Source organism: Malus sylvestris, chromosome 2 (genome assembly GCF_916048215.2).
Source record: "Malus sylvestris chromosome 2, drMalSylv7.2, whole genome shotgun sequence".
Classification (NCBI taxonomy): domain Eukaryota; kingdom Viridiplantae; phylum Streptophyta; class Magnoliopsida; order Rosales; family Rosaceae; genus Malus; species Malus sylvestris.
This window is the reverse complement of record NC_062261.1, coordinates 37,388,160-37,411,649: the sequence shown is the minus strand read 5'-3', so window position 1 is coordinate 37,411,649 and position 23,490 is coordinate 37,388,160. Positions and strand designations below refer to the sequence as shown.

Here is a 23,490-nt window from a genome sequence, read left to right as displayed (position 1 = left end):
TTTCAACCACAAAATAACATTTCTAAAATTAAATAAAACATGGCATGATAGGCATAAATCAATCCAAAAGCATTTGTGGAAACTATAAAATTATATATATATATACACACACACGAAAACAAATGCCCAATCACTGATACGTCAATTGATCGTAGCCTCCTAGCCTTTCTTGACCTCGTACGTCCTCGAGATAAGTCTCACCTACGTGGGAAATAACTAAACTAATTAATTAATTAGGACATAAACAAAAGGCTAGGAAAAACACCCATAGTTTGCTCAAACGGAGGGTTTAAATATACGAAAACGTTCTACACGAAGTCACGGACCTGTACACGTCAACCACACGTTGGCCGGAGGCCGAACAAGCCCTCATGCGCCGCCTAGCCCACGACTACACGCTTGCCCATGCAGGTCAGATGTTGACAAACCTAGGGAATATTCCGTTAGACTTGACAGAATATTTCGCTAACGATAACAGCGTCAGTTAACGATGTTACCTGAAAGTATCAAAATATTCCGTCAATTTTGACAGAATATTCGGTCTTCTTCTCTGGTAGTCCTCCGCCGTCTGGTTCCCCGGTTTCTGGAAAAAAATTCAAAACTCTGTAACTTTTGTCAATTCTTAACCATTTTCAACGAAATTTATATAGAATTGAAGCCCATGACGAGGAAAATAAGATTGTATCTCTTGAGAGTCCAAAAAGAACTTGGAAAAAGGTTGAAAAAGCCTCGAAAGCTTCAGACCTAAACTCAACGTCCCAAAACCGTGAGTTTCCTCATCGGCTCCACTTTAAAACTAAGTTAATGGCCTCGAGGAGTTGCCTAGATGCTCCCAAAACTCCCAAAACCTTGTAACTCACACGAGAAGACGTCAGAATAAACTCCACTTGAGTCAGAGCTTCGAGTTGGACACTCAAAACTCGTCCACTTCGTGATCGGTTGGTACATATGTGTTTGTGGAGATGAGAGGAACACGATGGTGGTAATTTGAGAGTCAATCCATGAGTGTTGATGAGGGTCCTTGATGTTGTAGAGAAGAGAGAGTCATGGGTAAGGGAGAGAGAAGGAGAAGATGAGAGAGAGAGAGAGAGAGAGAGAAAGCTTTCTGATTGGCTGAGAAAAAGAGAGAGAAAACTTTCTGATTGGCTGAGAAAAAGAGAGAGAGAGAGAGATTGATGTTTGAATGGGGGAGAAAAATGAGGAAAAAATCTTATTGGTTGGTGAGAGTGAATGAGGCATGGGTCCAGTTTTAAAGAGAAAAAAAAGATAAGGTTTGTACAATTGAAATCAGACGAAATCTAATGCGCCTTATAAAAAATAGTGGTTTTCAACACTAAATAATTAACACGCACGTGTACAAATTTACCCGTTGTTCACGCACTTTAATTAAACGTAACTTTTTCGTTACAAGTCTGTTTCAAGCCTAACTCGCGCTCACACGCTTGTAACAACGAGTACTATTTAATTAGGATAATGAGAAAAATAATTTAAAACCGAATAACCACGTCCACGTCACTTTTCCAACAAGGGCATAAACATCAATTTACACACATGGGGAGAAAATTACATAGAAAATTAGGGACGGGTTGTCACGAAGTAAATCAACACTATATAACATGTCAACGATGAATCATCCATTTATTTAATATACTTGGATGACTAAACAATTATCGATTCGATTAATTTTTTGTAATGATGATCTACAAAAAAAAAAATTAAAAAACAGAACAATTCCGGTCGATTATGAAATTTCTATGATGAAGATACATTATTTGTAAGTAGGGAATGAGCTCATCTCCGAATCTCGAGTCTATACATTTATTATCGGTGCATTTAGGTGAATTTAGACAAATCTTGATCATTTGATTAATCTACTCCATCCACATCAGATTTATATTGACATCGCCTTCACACCATATCACTCTGCGTCTCTCTGCCTTTCTCCTCACCCATCTCTCTTGCCGTCTTCTCCCCTCTTCTGTAAGATCACAAAGAGAACTTCACATGGATGCTGTGAGGTTTCTTATGATGGATGGGTGAAAGGTTGACTAATATCAGTTAATCCTACTAATTATGTCTTTCACTGGGATCCAGTAGGAGAACAAAAAACGCTTAACAAAATCGGAGGAAAAAGGCACCCATTTTATTACTTATATTAACTTTTGGAATTGAATTCTCAATCCATTTATGAAAAGCAATTGAAGTTTTCGTTCAATTTGCGACAGAAGTTGGGAGGACAGCGAGAAAGTAGACTCCCAGATAGAAATTAGTGCTAAGGTGCAAACGTGTATTTTGTTCTAATATGACGTAATTGGAATTCAACTTCTCGTTTCAATTTCGATCACAATAAACACGCCACAAGTACTTCTAAAGATGCATCAATTATTTAGTGAATAACTCATGCACGTGCTTGGTTGTAGTTTTCATCTTTATATGACATTCACAGTACAAATCTTTGGATCTAGCTACTAGTGCGGTAGTTTGAACAAAGCAAGCAATTAACACGGGAAGAGAAAGCTACTTTGGCCATCTCTTAAAAGAGATATGATGTTCACACATTTATTTTACTTTTTACACTCTTTTAATTTTTCACCGTTGATAAAAAGAAGAAAATCAAATGATATAAATTAATAAGAATGTGTGAGAAGTTAAAAAAAAAAAAAAAAAAAAAGGTGTGTATAACATCCATTTCAAATGATAGTACGACGAAATGATGCATGAGTTGTTGGGAGACACTGGTACCTAGTGGTCCCGTACATTATTATTTGGCCTTATTTCTCTTTCAAATTCACATGGCATTTCGCAAACAAGACTATTAGCAATTATCCATATGTATATCGTGTTAAAAATTAATTGGTCATGCATCATCTCATCCCCCAAACAAAATGTATATGGATAACACTTTCTTTAAATGATAGTGCGACGTAATGATGCTTGACCCTAGTGGTCGGTGCGTAATTATTTGGCCTTTTTTCTCTTTCAAATTCACATGGCATTTCTCAAACAAGACTAGTTACTTAGTAATTATCATATGAATATCGTGTTAACAATTAATTGGTCATGCATCACCTCATCCCCAAACAAGACTCACTATTATCGTGTGAAGAAAGATATTCTTATGAATAATACTTGCATTTTCTTCTTGGGTGGTGAATGAGCTAATTCATTTACTTGTAAATGATGTATTTTTATTGTAAAAATGTTCGTTCAATTTCTTAATTTTTATTTGAAGATTATTCTTACAAAAAGTTATTCGAATCGGTGATTGTTTAATCATTCAAATGTATCAAGTAAATCAACACTATATAACATATTAACGATGAATCATTCATTTATTTAATATACTTGGATGATTAAACAATTATCGATTCGATTAATTTTTTGTAATGATGATCTACAAAAAAAAAATTAAAAAACAGAACAGTTCCGATCGATTATGAAATTTCTATGATGAAGATACATTATTTGTAAGTAGGAAATGAGCTCATCTCCGAGTCTCGAGTCTATACATTTATTATCGGTGCATTTAGGTGAATTTAGACAAATCTTGATCATTTGATTAATCTACTCCATCCACATCAGATTTATATTGACATCGCTTTCACACCATATCACTCTGCGTCTCTATGCCTTTCTCCTCACACATCTCTCTTGCCGTCTGCTCCCCTCTTCTGTAAGATCACAAAGAGAACTTCACATGGATGCTGTGAGATTTCTTATGATGGATGGGTGAAAGGTTGACTAATATCAGTTAATCCTACTAATTATGTCTTTCACTGGGATCCAGTAGGAGAACGAAAAACGATTAACAAAATCGGAGGAAAAAGGCACCCATTTTCTTACTTATATTAACTTTTGGAATTGAATTCTCGATCCATTTATGAAAAGCAATTGAAGTTTTTGTTCAATTTGCGGGAACAGAAGTTGGGAGGACAGCGAGAAAGTAGACACCCAGATAGATATTAGTGCTAAGGTGCAAACGTGTATTTTGTTCTAATATGATGTAAACTGATTTACTTTGTTTGATAAATTGAATAGCTAAGATTTGCCTAAAGTGTAATGTACAAATGACAAATGTAGGAATAATGTTATTTTTGTGAATCTCATCTGTAAAAAAGGTAAGACCCAGAAACACATGTGAGATCCATCTTTATTAGTTAGGTGGTCCAAATATAATATGAAAAAGAGATATTATATTTGCAGTTTTACACACTTCAAATTACTTTCCCTACACTTTTTTTTTTTAAATATTGTATGACACACCACTAGCATTTGATAGAAAAATATTAAAAAAAATTAAAAGGATGTGAAGAAAGTAATCTGAGGTGTGAATATAATCTTTCTTTAAAAAATATAATAAAATATTTTTTTTATCAAATAAGTTAACAAATAACACTTAAAATAAAAAATTTGCTAACCGATAAGATATTCATCCTCTCTTTTGAACTCACAAGGACTAAATTTCAGAGTGTGTGTGTGTGTTGATGATGGTGATGGAACAATTCGATCGGTAAAATGGATAAGCTAGATAGCTAAATTTGGAATGCAACGGTGGAGTAAAACTTCCCGGTTTTCATTTATTTTCTCTGTACATGTCCCTTCAAACATAGCGTCCTATTTCCCTCCAATTCAGTCATCGGAATAGCTGTATGATCATGCTCGGATGCTTTCACTCTAGTTTCAACGTCAGATAAATCACTTTTCAGCGTAAGCATATGGCTACTCGTACTCATGTTGCATGATTGTTCGAGAGTAAAATTTCATATTAGGGAGAGAGAATTTTGCATTTGTTTATAAGGACTTGTATTATTTAACTTACTTATAATATTGTCAAAATAATTTTAGGCTTATTTTTAGCTATGTTTTTTTGCACTTGATTTTAATTTTATTTTGCTCCTTGTAACTCAAAAATCGGCACTTTATTCTCTGAAACTCAAAGTTGGCTCCACTTTGCCATTAAAACTTGACCTTAATCTCATTTTGTCCTCTGAAACTCGAAAGTCGCCTCTATAAAACTTAAGATTTGCTTCACATTGCTTTAGATTTGTTAATTTCTTATGTGTGTTTGATTTGGATGCGTCAAACTAATCATTTTATTTTTTATTTTTTTTCATCTCTTCAATTTCTTTTAGACTTAATATTATCTGACTGTTGAATATTAACACATAATAGAGATTTATAATAAAATTTATTGCACATGTGACATAGTTTTATTGAGTATTGGGGCTCACATATGTTTTAAGAGCGACCTATAATTTTTTGAGAGAAGACAGAGTCCATAAGTCAAAATAGAACAAATTTTATAAGTTTGAGAGAATAAGTGGTAACTTTTGAGTTAAAAGGTAATGTAAGATTAAAATAGTAAAGAGTGTAAATAAAAGATAAGCTTTAATTGTATCTCTGATCTCTATTGATATTAAACATAAAGGTATCAAAAACATTTTCATATAATTATGTACCCTGGTAAAATAGGAAGACATATCATTAACTAAAGACCTCATAAGATTGCACTCTGTTTTTAAACAAACATAATATTAGAATAAATTACACAAAATTACTTATCATGAGTAAAACCATAATTTCATACTTTATGTTTTAAGCATTACAATGTTATACCTCAATTTATAAATTCGTCGCAATGTCAGAATTTCGTTAATTAATCCGTTAAATGATGACGTGACAAATGTAGGATGATTAGGGTCTATATTTTTCTGACGTCGAAAACGGAATTGGATCCTCTCTGAGGCAACCCCTCAGGGATCCTCCTGACCGGTGTTAGTGGGCCGTTGAATTTTTATCCAACGACTATGAACAGGGGGACCCTCTAAAAGTTATAATAATTGTTGTTGTTAGATAAAAATTCAACGACCCACTAACCCCTGTCAGAAGGATCCCGAAAGTTTGCCTCGGAGAGGATCCAACTTCGTGGAAGACCATATGGATAAAAAATAAAACTACAAAATAAATTAGGCCATCTCCAACCGAAGGGTCCAGAGGGCCAGAGGGCCGAAAATAGCCCTAAAACCGTCTCCAGCCGAGGGCTAGGCCAGAGGGCTCGGGAATCTGGGAGGGCCCCACGGAATTTCAAAGGGCCAAAAGTCTGGCTACTTTCGGCCAGCCAGCCAGCCTCGGGCTGGCTATTTTTTTTTTATGTTTTGTTATTGGCATGTATTCCTGTCGGTTACTAGCCGTTGCATTTGATTTGATTTTTTTTTACATTATTATTTTTTTTATTTACAAAAATTTTCATATAACTTCTATTTTTTCCTATAACTTCTATTTCACAAAATTTATTTCATATTTTTTTTAAATTCTATTTTTTTCCTATAACTTCTATTTCACAAAATTTGTTTCATATTTTTTTTTAAATTCCATTTTTTTCCTATAACTTATATTTCACAAAATTTATTTCATATTTTCTTTAAATTCTATTTTTTTCTATAACTTCTATTTCACAAAATTTGTTTCATATTTTTTTTTAAATTCTATTTTTTTCCTATAACTTCCTAAGCCATTATACAACATTAAATTAAATTAAGTAACATGAAACAATATTAAACAATATGAAACAACATTAAATAACATTAACCAACATAAAAATTATACAACATGAAACTTAAACAACATTTTTAAAAACATTTAAAAACATAAAACGTAAATGCCTACTCCATGCTTCTTTGGGCCCAAAGATGTGCAACAAGATCTTGCTGTAGGCACTTGTTTGTGGCACGAGAACGTATCATTCTATAGCGCCTCATGTACTCATCTATAGAGATACTACCAGTTCTTGGATTGAAAGGCAAATTAGGCTCATCATATATTTTTGCACGAGCCCTTCTTGACCTATTTGGATCTTCTTGGTCGTCATCGGACTTTCCATCAATATACCCATCTCGCTCATCCTCCACTATCATATTGTGTAATATGATGCAAGACATCATGATGGAGTCCAAATTTTCTCGACTCCACCCTCTTGCCGGTTCACTGATGATCTTCCACCGTGCTTGTAGAATACCAAAAGCTCTCTCAACATCTTTCCGATATGCCTCTTGGTGTAAGGTAAACAATTTTTCCGCGTCATTCATAGGGTTTGGAATTGCTTGGACAAGTGTCGCCCACTTTGGGTTGATGCCATCTGCCATGTAATACCCCATATTGTATTGACGGCCGTTAATGTAGTAGTCAAGTTGAGGTGCTTTACCTTTCGTCAAGTTATTGAAGAGGGGTGGACACCCAAGAACTGTAATGTCATTTTGGGATCCAGGGACTCCAAAGAAAGCATGCCAGATCCATGTGTCATATGAGGCAACCGCCTCTAACACTACAGTTGACTTTCTCGACCTTCCGCTAAAGCCTCATTGCCATCCGGTGGGACAGTTCTTCCAATCCTAATGCATGCAGTCTAATGACCCTATCATGCCCGGAAACCCACAGTCTTCATCTTTGTGAAGGAGCCGATTCAGATCTTCTTGATTTAGCTCGCGGAGGTACTCATCTTTGTAAAGCTGAACAATTGTGTTACAAAATTCTTGAAGAGTATCAAGGCATGTAGACTCAGACATACCATGGGTTTCATCCATCGAATCAGCTGGGGAGCCATAGGCCATCATTTGGAGTGCAACAATAACCCTTTTGATGAGGTGAGAAACTAGGGCGGCCTGCTTTGTCCTGCTTCTGTCGAAAGTACGGATTGACCTGCTGGACATCACAAAGTAAACGCTCGAAGACATGACGCCTCATCCGGAAGCAACGTTTGAAATCCTTTTCTGTGTGCACCGAGTTGGGGTCGAAGTAGTTGTTCATCAGATTGGCATGCGTCATCGCTCTGTTTCGTGGTTTGTAAAAACGACCAGCAATAGAGTGACCCCATTGAGGTTGTTCCTCGGTTAGCTGACACACCATGGCCGCAACTATAGCTACTGCTATGTTTTGTTTGTTGCGCCTTACTTGAACTTCTTCATCAAACTCCTTGTGACAGCCTGTCCCTAATTTTTCAATTTAATAAGTTTTAAAAACGTGATTTTACAAAAATGCCTTATAGGCGAAGGTTTTGACTTTCATTGACTAACGTGTTGTGAGACGTACTAAACATTCTTTTAGCGTATTCCTGAAGTACTCAACAAGATGAATGAGGAAACGCAAGCAGAAGTGAATTTGAAGTTACGAATCGAAAGTATTTTGAAGAAATAACTATTTTAATTATATTATATTAGTGTATGCTAAATTAGAAGGACATGGGGTGTGTGTGTGAGTGTGCGTATGTGTGTGTGACAGAAAAAAAATGATTAAAATGAAAGGCAGATGCTGCGAGGGAAAAAGCTCCCATCTGATTGAAGGCAGACAAACCAGAAAGGGAGGAGATGACTGGACCAATGAGAGGAAGAGAAGGGACGAAAGGAAAGAGAAGTGAGAGGCACGGGATCATGGATCCCCTCCCATTTCCAGTGCAACCCGACCCGCGGGTGGGTTATACTCGATGGGTTTTTTACGACTCCTCCGGCCAAATTCTGGTGATTTAAGCCGTGCCATCACCTGGGAAGTACTCTACTACTCCCTCTATACCATTTACACCCTGAATCCGAATAGATTAGGCTCGAAATCACGAGGAATCACACCGGTGGGTGCGACGGACCACTCCGGTGAATTGGCAAATTCCGAATGCAATCATATCAATCTCCACCACCATTACACTTCCCTCAACCCCAGGGACAAAGCCCAAACAAGTTTGGGAGCAACGGAGTTGTTTAGGAGTTGGATCTAAGACACCCCAATTTCAAGGGTTTCGTACGGGTTTTGATGAAATTGGGGTGTTTCCAAGCCAAATTGGCTTTGGTCACAGGTATGAAAGTTAATCTACTCATTGAGATCTTCAATTCTGCAAAATTTGGTAATTTTTAAAAGTAGTTGAATTTTCCGGCAAGTCGGGGCGGCCAACCACCACCCACGGCGGCGCGTGACCATGGGGCCGCCAATGCTATTTTAAGGCTATTTTAAATGTCTTGAAGTCAGTTTTGATAATTAGATGACGTAGGTTGATCGTTGGAGCCTAAATTCTCTACGATACGTTAATAGGTATTTATGTGCATCTACGATCCGACCGTTGGATCGTTACCAAATTTTGACATGTTATAATACGTAATATTCGAGGATCATAGGAACTTACGGATTGGGAATCCGACGTACGGATCTCTCAGAATTAGAATTGTAAGTTCATAAAATAAATTGTTGACTGCCACTTGGTTTTGGCAATTGGCGGAGATCCGACCGTCAGATCATAATGAAATTTTAGCATGTTATTCTATAAGAATAATTTGGATCTTTAGAAGTTACGGATTGGAAATCTGATATGCGGATCTTTCGGATCGAGTTATATAGGGTCGTAGACCCTACCGTCGATCTTTGATTGACTGTTAAATTGAGATCAATGAGTTTCAAACTATTTTAGAATGTCCTTGAGGATGTGCCTTATATGAATTATGTATTCTGTTGATAAGAATTCTGAGATGTGATTCGCACTGAGTTAGCTCCACTTTGAAGCCATCGCCACCTCCTTGCATCCAAGGAAGAAAATATCGGTAATATCGGAAATATCGGTAGTCCGAAAACACGGAAATATCGATGGAAATATCGGTAAAATATCGATATCGATAAAAATTACATGGAAACCACGGAAATTGTAAGAAAAACTTGGAAATTTTTATTGAAACTTTGTAGGATGTTTATTTAGTCAATTATCTATTAGTTTATCACAAAAAATTGGAAGGAAATGCATTGCATGATGGATTTAACATTATCAAGTTGATTATATATCGAGCTGACAAACATTGTGAGTGTAGAAAATATGTAGTAATTAATGAAAGAAGTCTAAACACACCATAATCATTTATATATAATGAATTAGTACAATATTTGGAGGTTTTATTTAGGATATTAAAAAAAAAAAAGGGAAGTGAATAAAATGATGAAGACTAATGTGCCGAATTTGACATTTTAAATTTCTTACACATAAGCATGCGTCTAGGCATTGAAGTTCCAAATTATAGTATATCAATTAACGATTGAAAATCAATACATTGAATAAAACTAAACTTTAATTTGGATGCCGATTATGTTTTTTCAAGTTTATATAAAGTAAAAGAATTGAATTTTGGAAGTCAGGAGTGTGTCAATTGTTTTATAATTCGTCCGAATACATATATCAGGTTGCTACTCAACGTAATTTGAAAGTATATCTAGTGCAAGGACTTGTCTTTTTTTGCTGATAAGCAAAGGGTTTGTAGCTTTTTTTGCTAAGCAGTAGAACATATTATGTTTGTTTAATCTTTAGCATTTGATGGTTGTCCACAAATATAGGATAGAAGGCCCCAAATTAGATTTGGCTCTTACCTAGTTGGAGTCACAAGTTCACATGTACCAGCCCTTGAGGCAATACGTTTTGGTTTTCCGGCCAAACCACGGCGAGTTGGCCGGCGTGCAAGGTATCAATCTCTTCGTCTCGTCGAGTAGTACAACTTTCCTTTTTGTTTCACTTAATTTCGTTGAGTATTGAAAAAGTTATACTCATTTGAATCTTACCCAGTTTCCGGCGACCTCAGTGGCTTTCGAGGCAATTTCTGGCCAAACCACAACGAGTCAGACGTCTTGTGAGGTACCATTCTCTTCGTCTCTTCGAGGGCTACAACTTTCCTTTTTGTTTCACTCAATTTCGTTGCGTATTGAAAAAGTTATACTCATTTGAATCTTACCCAGTTTCCGGCGATCTCAGTAGCTTTCGAGGAAATTTCCGGCCAAACCACGGCGAATTGGCCGGCGTGCAAGGTATCAATCTCTTTGTCTCGTCGAGTAGTACAACTTTCATTTTTGTTTCACTCAATTTCGTTGAGTATTGAAAAAGTTATACTCATTTGAATCTTACCCAGTTTCAGGCGACCTTAGTGACTTTAGAGGCATTTTCCGGACAAAACACGACGATTCAGATGTTTTGTGAGGTACCATTCTCTTCGTCTCTTCGCGGGCTACAACTTTCGTTTTTGTCTTGCTTGATTTGGTTGAGTTTTGACAAAGTTATGGCCGTTTAAAGTGGGTATGAATTTTCGGCCGAAATTCCTATTTTTTTTCCTTGGTCGAGTCCCACATCGCCCAGTGAGGGCAGTGAGCATGCCAAGAATGCCTATAAAAGGCACATTCACTCGGTGAGAAAATCATGTCTTGGTTAGCCTTTTGGGGCTTTGATCAAGTGTAGTATATGTTGATATATTCAACATTTTAAAATATTTTTGAATATTATATTGTGATATTATCGATAATTTTAAAAATATCGCGATATTATCGATAATATCGCGATATTTTGACGAAAATCATTTGGATAGTTAAAAAAATTTCGGATCTCTTAAAAAACGATAATATCGGCGATATTTCGCCGATATTATCGATTTTTTCTTCCTTGCTTGCATCTGACTCGCCAGGCAGCTTTAGCGGCAGATTTTGGATAAGGGTCTGGTGGGCGAGGGAACGGTTGGTGATGAAGACGACGAGTCTGGAGCCGTTGTGGAGGGAGATGATAGGCATGTGTTGGACCTGGAGGTTGCGGATGAGCTGCTTGAGCTCCGAGATGGGTTTCCGGAGCCACAAGAAGCTGCCTATGATAAGGATGGTTGTTGCCCTGACCAACTGTGCCATTTTAAACACATTCGGTGATCATGAAAGTCTTTTACTCGATACGCGAGAACAAACCGACAGAACAGAAACCAGAACAACATAATCTAAAGAAACAACATCATTGTCAATTTCCTCGATCAACAACTCTTTAAAGAAAGGCAAGGCTTGGCAGGCGGCGTCGTTTTGAACACACCCGGTGATCATGGATGTCCAAGAAACCACATTTCTGTAAGGAATTGTATCGAATAGTTTCCATGCATCCATTAATCGACCGCACCTGGAGTACATATCGATGAGGGCAGAGGAGACAAAGAGGTCGGACGCAAAGCCGAAGACCAACGCCTGCTGGTGAGCTTACTCACCGGAGTGAAGGTCTAGCAAAGCCGAGCAGGATTTGATGGCGCAGGAGACTGGAGAAGCTCATCTCAGCAAAGGCCAAGATCTTTGTTGCTTGGCGGAGGTAGAGCCAGATCCATCACCAACTTTTCTTGCACTGTTTGAGTAGAGAGAGAGCTCTGGTGTGAGGGAGTCTGGTTTGACCCAGTCGAATTATCTAAATCTGCATGTTGTGGTGGCGTGTGATGGGTGAAACAGCTAAGCATCCATGCCCACATGGCCAAAGACGACGACGGGTCTGCCTAGTTGTAGTTTCTCAACTGTTTCTCACTCATGTGAGCTTTTAGAGAGAGAGAGAGATATCTGGTCTTGATGCATGCTGAGAGATCTCTATCTTTCAAAAAGGAAAGAGAATGAGAACTTTAAAAAAGAAAAAAAAAAGAATATTTGGGGCTCTATTATGAGCAGAGACCGAGAGAAAGAGAGAGAGAGAAAGAAAGAAAAAGGATAGGACATGGTGGCTTTGTGTTTGTGGGGGTTTTCTGGAAAATTCCAAGGAGGTTCTAGGTTTCTACAGATTCACGGTGGAGTGTGGTGAGGTCTCACGATGGTGAGATGGAAAAATGAAAGAGAACCAACATAGTTTTTTGTGTCGTTTCCCACAGACGGCGCCAAATGTTGATGCACAAAACCGGAAGGTCTTAGAACAACGTAAATCCGACCGTGAATCTGCAAGAAATTAAAGAACACAAGATGTATCGTGGTTCACCCCAATGTTTGGGCTACGTCCACACTGATGTTCATATTGTTTCACTTTGAATGATGAAGAAGGCTAGAGGCAGTGTGCTCTCTAGCCTATTTTCTGTGTGCTCTCTTCCCATGGCCTAAGACTTGGCCTTCTCCAATGAGGAGAGTGATGAGTCATTTTATAGAATAAGGGCTCCTCACTTATTACATATTTGCTCTTTCATTTATTACATAATTACATTTAAGTCCCTGAGTATTTATACGAGATCTAAATACGGAGGCCCTAAGTATGGTACAAACAGATTTCATGGCCAATATTAATCTACATGTATCACAAGATTTCGTTACATGACCTACCTCTATTATAGACAGATTATATTTTTCCATCTTTATTATCTATCTCTATCACAAATTACTTCTATTTGTTTTCCTATATTACATGGTAATTTGTCTTGTTCATAGGTAGGTAATTATGAGTTGTACCTTTCAGTTTGTTTATCTACCTATTGATTAGATAGATTTTTTGTAGGCTAAATAGCCAAAATGGTCCCTAAGATTTGCATAACTCATCACTTTGGTCTCAAACATTTCTAATCAATAAAAGTGGTCCATGAGATTATCCACCATCCATCATTTTGGTCCTTCCGTTAAAAACTCCGTTAAGTGTCCCGGAGCTCTTGGCCGGAAGTTTGGGCAATTTTCAAAGCTTCGTAACTTAATTGTTTCTTAACCAAATTCGACCCATAATATATCAAAATGAAGATAGGAAAGTGTAGAATAAGATTATACCTATTTGGAAGCCCAATGGCTGCCAAAGATGGCCGGAAAATAGCCTCAAAGTTGACTGGTCTGAAGGAAAACTGGAAAACTCGCTGGAAACTAGGTAAATTTTAAATGTTCATAACTTATTCAATACTCAACAAAACCAAGTGATTCAATAACTAAAATAATAATTCTCGATGAGACGAAGAGAATAGTATATTTTTAGACGGATAAATCACCGTGGTTTGGCCTGAAAACGCCTCGAAAGTGGCTAACTCGAGACCAAGACAGCCACTTTCGAGCTGTTTTCCTGCCAAACCACATCGAGTTAGCCGTCAAAAATGGTACCATTCTCTTCCTTTCGTCGAGAAATATGATTTTTGTTTTGAATCACTTGATTTCGTTGAGTATTGAAGAAGTTATGAACATTTAAAATTTACCCAATTTCCCAAGTTTTCCCTCGCACCAGTCAACTTTGAGGCTATTTTACAGCAATCTCCGGCAACCATTGGGCTTCCAAATAGGTATAATCTTATTCTACACTTTCCTATCTTCATTTTGATATATTATGGGCCGAATTTGGTTAAGAAACGATTGAGTTACGAAGCTTTGAAAATTGCCTAAACTTCCGGCCAAGAGTTCCGGGACACTTAACGGAGTTTTTAACGGAATGACCAAAATGATAGATGGTGGACAATCTCAGAGACCACTTTTGTTGATTTGAAATGTTAAGGACCAAAATGATGAGTTATGCAAATCTCATGGACCATTTTGGCTATTTAGCCTTTTTTTATATTTTTTATGCCTTGCTTATAGGTATATATACATTTATGTATTAGTACCTTTTAGTTAGGTTGTATATTTTTGCAACTTAATCTATGAGAAAAATATTTTATTTTATTGAAAGGTAAAGAATGGAAACGTTTTATTTGAAAAAAAATATTTAGTGGATTGCAGATGTTTAAATATTCAAAATTTGAAAACAAAGGGTAAAATTGGTTTAAAAATTAGCTAAATGGAGGTAAATCATAAATTTCAAAAAATTGGACTAAAATCAATAGTACGTCAATTTTTTGGACCTATATCTTAATGCCACATGAAACAATCACATTGGAAAGTTTACCATACCCTACATCTTCCTATATAAAGAACTCAAGACTCATTTATGTAACAATAATTGGAATTAAAATATAAAATTGAATTCCGATTTACAGCATACTCTAGTATTTATCAAAATGTGATAATTTGAATTCTGGTAGAAGGAAGGAATTAGGAATCCACTTTTATACCTATTATGCCCTCACATAATCTTTAAATTTCAAACTTGCCCTCCACTTTAACCCAACAACAATATGCACGTTCTTTTTTCCTTCGCGTCCTTCACACAACAGCCACCACCCACCACCAGCAACCCCACCGCCGCCGCGCCTCCCCTGTACCTGCAATCAACCCCCGTTACCTTTCCCTCACCAGCAACCTTCACTTCCCATGAAATTAATTATCAACAACTCGTTGTACAAGAAATCAATGCAGAGATCGAGAGAGGACCTTCTATGGCTTCCTAGAAAGAATTTGAGATCGAGAGAGAGTGTGTGTTACAGTGGGATGGGTGGGTTATTTTCTTGTTTGGTCTGCCCGGTGGAAAAAATGATTTTGGTTAGGGTTTTTTTTCCTTTGTCTTTTAATTAGATTATAAACTAATTTATTTACAATAATGACATTTTCACTCTTCACTTTAACCAAACAAATAAAAATAACTAATTAAAATGTTATTAAATATAAATATAGAGATGAGATAAAAAAAGTTCAAAAAAAAACAAGGATATTTAGTAATCATATTAATTCTTATTCTGATTTAGATAAAATAGATTTATATAAACTTAGTTTCATTCTAACTCTGATTCCATAATATCTGCGTAAACAATCTCAACAAAAGTCTAATTATGATTCCCTCTCATTTCAACCCTGCTCGATTCAATTTCTTTTCAATCTAATTCCAACCATCATCAAGTAATTCCACCGCCATGGTGGGAACCTCAAGCAGTTCCAAAGAGGTTGTAAGGCCATCTCCAACCGAGGGCTGGCCAGAGGGCTCGTTTGAGCCCTCTGGCCCTCCAAGATTCCCCAATATATTAATATTTTAATGAACAGTACATGGCCATATTTGCTTCCGTCTCCAACCGAGGGCCAGAGGGCCAAAGGGCTTGTTTTAGCCCTGTCACAAAAAACCGTCTCCAACCGAGGGCCAAAGGGCCATAGGGCCAAACATAATTTATTATTTAAAAACTACAATTTAAATTCAAATCTAACGGCTAGGTGACGTCAAAACTATAATTTGTATGTTAGTTAATGTTATTTAATGTTATTTCATATTGTTTAATGTTGTTTCATGTTACTTAATTTAATTTAATGTTGTATAAATGGCCTAGGAAAAAAATAGAATTGAAAAAAATTATGAAACAAATTTTGTGAAATAGAAGTTATAGGAAAAAAAATATGAATCAAATTTTGTAAAATAGAAGTTATAGGAAAAAAATAGAATTTAAAAAAAAATTAAAACAAATTTTGTAAAATAGAATTGAAAAAAAATATGAAACAAAATTTGATTAATATGAAAAGGAAAAAAAAAGGGAAAAAAAAAGTTTAAATTCATTAAAAAAAAAAAAAGCCCTAATAATACAACGGCTACTAGCCGTTATATTAAAAAACATTCAAACTATTAGTGTCGGTTATAACCGACACTAATAGTAGAACTATCAAAAAAAAAATAAAACCTCTTTAATGCTGTCGGTTTTAACCGACAGCAATAGAAAACATTAAAAAAAAAAATAAGTTAGCCCTCCAGCCCTCCAGCCCTCTCCGATCCCGTGGGACCCTCCCAGATTCCAGAGCCCTCTGGCCTAGCCCTCGGTTGGAGACGGTTTTAGGGCTATTTTCGGCCCTCTGGCCCTCTGGACCCTTCGGTTGGAGATGGCCTAACTTTCATCTTTTTCTGACCATATTACATATTTTTGGACCTAGTATAGCTTTAACAAGGCAAGCAATTAACACGGGTAGAGAAAATGACCGGTCACGTCTTGTTAATTTGTCCTTCTTCGAATGATAGTACGACGTACATCCATGATGCATTTGTTGGGACACTAGTATCAAGTAGTCTGGTACGTAATTATTTGGCCTTCATTCCCTTTCAAATTCACATGGCATTTCGCAAACAAGACTATTAGCAATTATCCATATGTATATCGTGTTAAAAATTAATTGGTCATGCATCATCTCATCTCCCAAACAATATAAATTAACAACGACATGTGAAAAGTAAAATAATGTATATGAATAACACTTCTTTTAAATGATAGTACGACGTAATGATGCTTGAGTTGTTGGGACACTAGGACCTAGTGGCCCCGTACATTATTATTTGGCCTTATTTCTCTTTCAAATTCACATGGCATTTCGCAAACAAGACTATTAGCAATTATCCATATGTATATCGTGTTAAAAATTAATTGGTCATGCATCATCTCATCCCCCAAACAAGACTCCCTTATCGTGTTAAGAAGAAATATTATTACCAATAAGATGTTTGAAGATCATTTTTACAAAAAATTATTTCAATCGATGATCGTTTAGTCATCCAAATGTATTAAGTAAATCAACATTACGTAACATATTAATGATGAATCATCCATTTATTTAATATACTTGGATGACTAAACAATTAATGATTCAAACAAGACTATTTGAATGGTTTCGATTATGAAATTTTTACGGTTAAGATACGTTATTTACAAGTAGAAAATGAGCTCATCTCCGAATCTCGAGTCTTTGCATTTATTATCAGTACATTTGCGTGAATTTAGACAAATCTTGATAATTTGATTAATCTAATCCATCCACATCAAATTTATATTCACATCCCCTTCACACCATATCACTCTGCATCTCTCTATCTTTCTCCTCACCCTTATCCTTGCCGTCTTCTCCCCTCTTCTGTAAAATCACAAAGAGAACTTCACCTGGATGCTATGTGGTTTCTTGTGATGGATGGATGGATGAAAGGGTGACTAATTTCAGTTAATCCTACTAATTATGTCTTTTTCTGGGATCCCATAGAAGAACAAAATTGATTAAAAAAAATCGAAGGACAAAGGCACCCATTTTCTTACTTATATCAACTGTTTTTTTTTTTTTTTTTTGGTAAGCAACTTACTAATGTCAACTTAATTTTGGAATTGAATTCTCAACCCAATTATCCATTATGAAAGGACAACCAATTGAACTTTTCGTTCAATTTGCGGAACAGAAGTTGGGAAGATAGCGAGAAAGTAGACCCCATAGTTTATTTGATTAATTCAAGATTTGCGTAAAGAGTGTATATGTAGGAATGATAAATGTAGTAATAATGTTACATTTATTATATTTTTCATATTACATTTGTATCACTATATCGCATCTCTAATATAAATATGACTCATTAACATATGTGAAATTCATCTCTATTAAAAATATGGTACAAATATGATATGAAAATATAATAAAAATACCAAATAAGTTAAGAAATAACACTTCAAATAAAAATTTTGGTAACCGATGAGCTAAGACGTTCATCCTCTCTTTTTAACTCACAAGGGCAAAAATCAGTGTGTGTGTGTTGCTGATGATGATGGGACAACTAGATCAGTAAATCGGCTAGCCAGGGGAAAGGATGAATACACAATCCGAATCTTTAAAATTTAATTTAACGATTAAAAATAAGAATACAAATGAAAGTTTATTTTAAAAATTATAATAACTTTAATCATTAAATTAAATTTTAAAATCTAAAATTATGTGTCTGAATTTGATAGAAATGATCTCTAATGATATGGAATGAGTGGTGATGCCTGAAGTAATTAAACTTTGCAATTTTCAAATACTTTCCTCTGTACATGTCCCGTCACACGCACCGTCCTCTTTTTGACTTTTATTGCATTCCTTCCCTCCAATTCGGTCATCGGATTAGCTGTCATGATCATGCTCAGATGCTTTTACTCTAGTTTCAACTTCAAATAAATCACTTTCAGCATGCATATGGCTACTGTTACTCCTGTTGCATGATTGTTCGGGAGTAAAAAGTTTCATATTAGAGTAAAACAGAATATTGCATTTGTTTATAACAACGTGTTTTTTAATATTATCAAATTAATTTTATAATGAAACATGCTCAACTTTCTTTAATGATACAAAAACTAATTCATCTTCAATCTCCATTGATTTTAACCACTATACATAAAGGTATTAACAGCGCTTTTATCGTATAATTACGTACTCTGGTAAAATAGGAAGACAAATTATTAACGAAAGACCTCATAAGATGGCACTGTGTTTTTTTAACAAAACATAATATTATACTATTCACTAAAAGTTTAAAATCGCTGTGGATGCTAGCTCATTGTTTAGACTTGTGTTTTTATTTTTTTAAATTCTAACACATAAAGCCTTTAGGTGCAAGAAAAAATATGTCAAGATAAACTTTTCAGCCCATAAACTTTTCAACCCTCCCACCAATATCACTGATATTATCTAATTTAATCACTTATTATTAGGTATTGAGTTCTATCACAAAATGCATTAATGATATTAAAGGAGGAATATCTCCTATCTAAGTTGTATTATATATATTTTGTCATATACCTAATATGGATCTCTATTCTCCAACAAGTCATGCCTATTTTTATAATTTTGCACTTTATCTATATACCCTAGGTGTAAGACAAACATGTCAAGTATACTCATTAAGCAATTATTTTCCATACACTCACATATTTTATTTGTATAACCTAGGTGCAAGACAATAACTTATAGTTTGAGGTTGGCATATTTTCCCTTGCCTTATACTCACATATTTTATTTGTACAACCTTGGTGCAAGACAATAACTTATAGTTTGAGGTTGGCATACTTAAGATAAAGGTTAAGGATCATATTGAGATATGGATTATGAAAATCAACTTACATTTAATTATTTATTACTTTAATTAGCATCTAATTACGTGGGATTGGTTTTTATTTTTTAACAAACGATATTATTTACACTAAAAGGGAGAGGGTGGACTTAAATCTCACAATGTGTTAGCAATGTGGTTCAAATTTGCATTTGGCGAGAATCAAACGTAAGACCTCTCACTAACAAGTGAAGAGGAATATCACTAGACTGTAGTACTAAATAGCTTGAACTAGTAAATATAAGGTGAATGCAGTTCGTGCTTTCAATATTTAAATATGAAAGTGATGATCTGATTCTTCTAATCGTTGTAAGGATGATGCATGTTATAGAAGAATGTTCGACTACTTAAGGATGAATATGAATTCCTACACAAATTGTTTTTGTGTTCAATTCACACAATTTTGTGCTTATAATAAAAACCGTTCATATTATAAATCATTATGTAAATATCATCTCTGCAAGAATAAATAAATAAATAAAATAAAACTAAGGTCATTTAGTCAATCAACTGTAGCAAATAAATAAACAATTCGTAATACTTTCAACATTTCCATTCATCTATTTTTATAATGTTGATAAACACAAAACTTTGTATTATATATAGTATTAGCGTATATATATGAGTGTGCTTAAATTTTTATTAAATTTTAGGAACTTATATTCAGAGAATAGAATTGGGGTGGGAACTAATTGTTTGAATATTCTCCTTTTAAATAAATTTGAATATTGTGTAAAACAATAACGTGATAGCTAGTTTTTTTTTTTTTTTTTTTTTTATCATTATAAACCTGGAATGAGTTTTAGAGCAGAAAAGAATGATAAACATTTGTAATGAGAAAAGCATGGTCGGCAATGGACAATATTAATGTCGTGCATCATGCAAGGAGCTCGCTTGTTGTGGAATTTAGAAAATTCCATTATCAAGATGGGGCCAATTATTCAAAGAGATGCTCCAACAAACACCAAATACATACAATTTTGACAAATACAAATGATCAAACCACTAAAAACATGATGCTATTGCTAGCTACCTGAGAAACAATAAGCAAATATAGTCTAACTTTTTAAATAGCTCATCCAAACCATATGATAAATATGAATACTCAGTAAGATCGAGCAAGTCAATAAATTTGACCAAACTCGTACAAGAGCACATCGTGGGCAAGTGTGACCAGGGACGAAGCCAGAGATTTGTATGAGCGAGGGCATCCTCAAACAACAAAGTCACAATTAAAAATCTTAAGAATTTATTGAACAAAACACTAATATATTAATTCATAAAGTTTTTCATAGAACATATTACAATATTCCTCGAATCGTTTTCATGTTTTGAAAGCGTTGCATAACAATATCATTACCAATACCATTAAATATCTCTTTATATAAAAAATAATCATTTTACATTCATCCATTGATCTCTAAATTAGAAAGCTAAATTCTAAATTGAAATGCCAAAAACAAATTAATGAAGTAAAGTCGTACAAAATACCTTGTGGAGTAAAATTCTTGTGTTGAATTTTGATAATTGATTACTTGAACTCCAACTGTCTATAACACTCCAAATTCAATTGAGTTTTGGTTGAATGAAAGGGGAGGAAAAATCTGGAGAAGTTGAGGACTGGAATTGCTTTGTCGTATGTGGTGGGATGAGTTTTTGTGTGGATTAACGACCTAGGATTAGAAAAACGGGGAGGTACAATTAAATTAATTGTTAATTAAATTGTCATCAGGTAGGGCATTTGGGATCCAAAACGGTAGACTAGTTTAGGGCTGGTTATTGAGAATTGGAACACAACCATACTTTTTTTTTTAAATGAGTGGGCGCATCCGCCCCCTAGGCCTACACTAGCTCCGTCCTTGGGAGTGACCATACCCACTCTACTCCTCAAACACAATTTTCAAGGAGAAATGCTAAAGAGGGTCTTTTAAAGTGGAACTCTCTATGGACTCTGCCTTTTGTAGTTTAACGTTAATTTCCATACTAACATTAAAAAACATTGTGCCAAAAATATGAGATCAGAGAGAATCTATAAAAAGTCTCACTTTTCAAGAAGGTCTCCTTAGTATTTTACTATTTTAAATAGTGTAGATAATATCGTTTATTTAGAGAGAAAAAAAAAGGCGACCTTGTCACCACTAGATTTAAGCACTCACCACTAGATTTAAGCACCCATAGAAATGGGATGAGGATCCTCGTCGGATCTTCTTTGTGGGGATCCTAGGGATCTTCACATCTTAGTCGTTCATCGTACATCGTGCGGCCAGTTTTCTTTAGGTACTATTTGTATTTAATTTTAAATTAAAAAATTCAAATAATTTCTAACCGTACAATGTACAATGAATGACTATAATGTAAAAACTCATCAATTTGAATCCGAATAAAATCCAAATTCATAGAAATGATTAACTTCTCTTCCACTACAATTAAATTTGAAGAAGGCCGTTAAAGAACGTTGTTGCCGACAATTTCAAATTCGATATAAATTGGAATGATATAGAACACCCCCAGCTTTTGCTTATCTTGTTAATTCAAATTTTTTTTCTTTGAACGAAATTAATCGGTCAAATTAATCACTTCAATATTTTGTACAAAACTCTAATTTTTTTTTTTTTTGGTTCAATTTAGATAAAATTGATAAATTGTTGTATCCATAAACTTGCAAGTGCTCACCAAAAGCCATTGTCGGAAAGATCCAAAACGTGTGCTGATGTTTAGATTGATACGGCATCCGGATTGTATCCTGCTGGTGTACTGTGGTACATCAAGTCATATATAGTAATAATTAATTGGGTCCATTAGCTCTGATTTTCTTAGTAAGGTACATAAATTGAGAAATGCATGCATTATATCCAACACAACAACGACATGATGCACAGTGTCCCACGACTCATGAGTTAGATTCATTATTTGCGCAAGAATCGCTTTATTTTTTTATTGGCTAAATTGGATTGTTCATCCCCGTGATCATAGGACACTTGCATGATGACCTCCGTGGTAAAAAAACTAGGAATTAAACCCCTGTAGTCTAGAATGTTAGCAAATTTAGTCCAAAAGTAAGATTTCTGTTAAAGGACTGTTAAAAGTTGGGGTAAAACTGTATTTTCAGTCCAATTGACATTGAATTAGGGCTTTTTTTTATTTAAAAAATTAAGCATTATTTTTTTTGTTAATTGTTATAAAAAAATATTTATTTTAAATGTCAATTGGAACTGAAAATACAGTTTTACCCATACTTTTAACAGTCATTTAGCAGAAATCTTACTTTTGGACTAAATTTGCTAACATTCTTGACCACAGGGGTTTAATTCCTAGTTTTTTCACAACGGGGGTCATAATGCAAGTTTCCTATGACCACGGGGATGAATAATCCAATTTGGCCTTTTTTATTTTTTAGAATTGTTATTAGTACTCCAAAAATCTCATTCTACACTCCAAACTTTCTATATTAGGAAAGAAAAATATATTTGTGAGAAGTGTAGAATGAGATTTTTAGAGTCCAAATAACATTTCCCTTTTTTTTATCGCCCAAAGAGAAGACACTAAATTATTTGATGAATTACTACGATTAATAACACTAGATAACTAAACAAAATTTATATAATTATGTGAGATTATAATGTATATAAAAAAGGAGGTACAAAGTGAGATGCTTATATGAGGCATGGTAATTCCTAACATAACCCGATAATCTAACACGACACAATATGAAATTAACAGGTATTCGGGTCGACACGATAACGAATTGGGTCGTTATCGGGAAACCCGATAAGCACCTGTTAAGATAACGGGTTGGTTCGGGTATACATGTGGGTAACACGATACACGATAAGCAAAATATTAATTTTATAATTTAATAACCCTAAAAAAATACTATAATAATTATATATATTAATTTAACAATTTTATACCCCTAAAAACCATATATATATATATTAAATTTAATTTAAAAAATTGGTGACCATTGGATCGGCTGATATTTAATCTCAACCGTCCATTATGCA

At 34.9% G+C, this 23,490-nt stretch overlaps 2 long non-coding RNA genes across 2 annotated transcripts; one reads left to right on the top strand and one right to left on the bottom strand.

The window, feature by feature from the left end:
- LOC126614080 (uncharacterized) lies at positions 1-1,244 on the bottom strand. Its single transcript, XR_007620268.1, has 3 exons — positions 498-1,244; positions 327-428; positions 1-201 (listed from the first exon to the last, which is right to left on the bottom strand). It is a non-coding gene; the product is annotated as an uncharacterized LOC126614080 (long non-coding RNA).
- Positions 1,245-1,731: 487 nt separating this feature from the next.
- On the top strand, positions 1,732-4,054 carry LOC126614081 (uncharacterized). The gene is made up of 2 exons (XR_007620269.1): positions 1,732-2,043; positions 3,737-4,054. It is a non-coding gene; the product is annotated as an uncharacterized LOC126614081 (long non-coding RNA).
- The last annotated feature ends 19,436 nt before the right edge of the window (positions 4,055-23,490 follow it).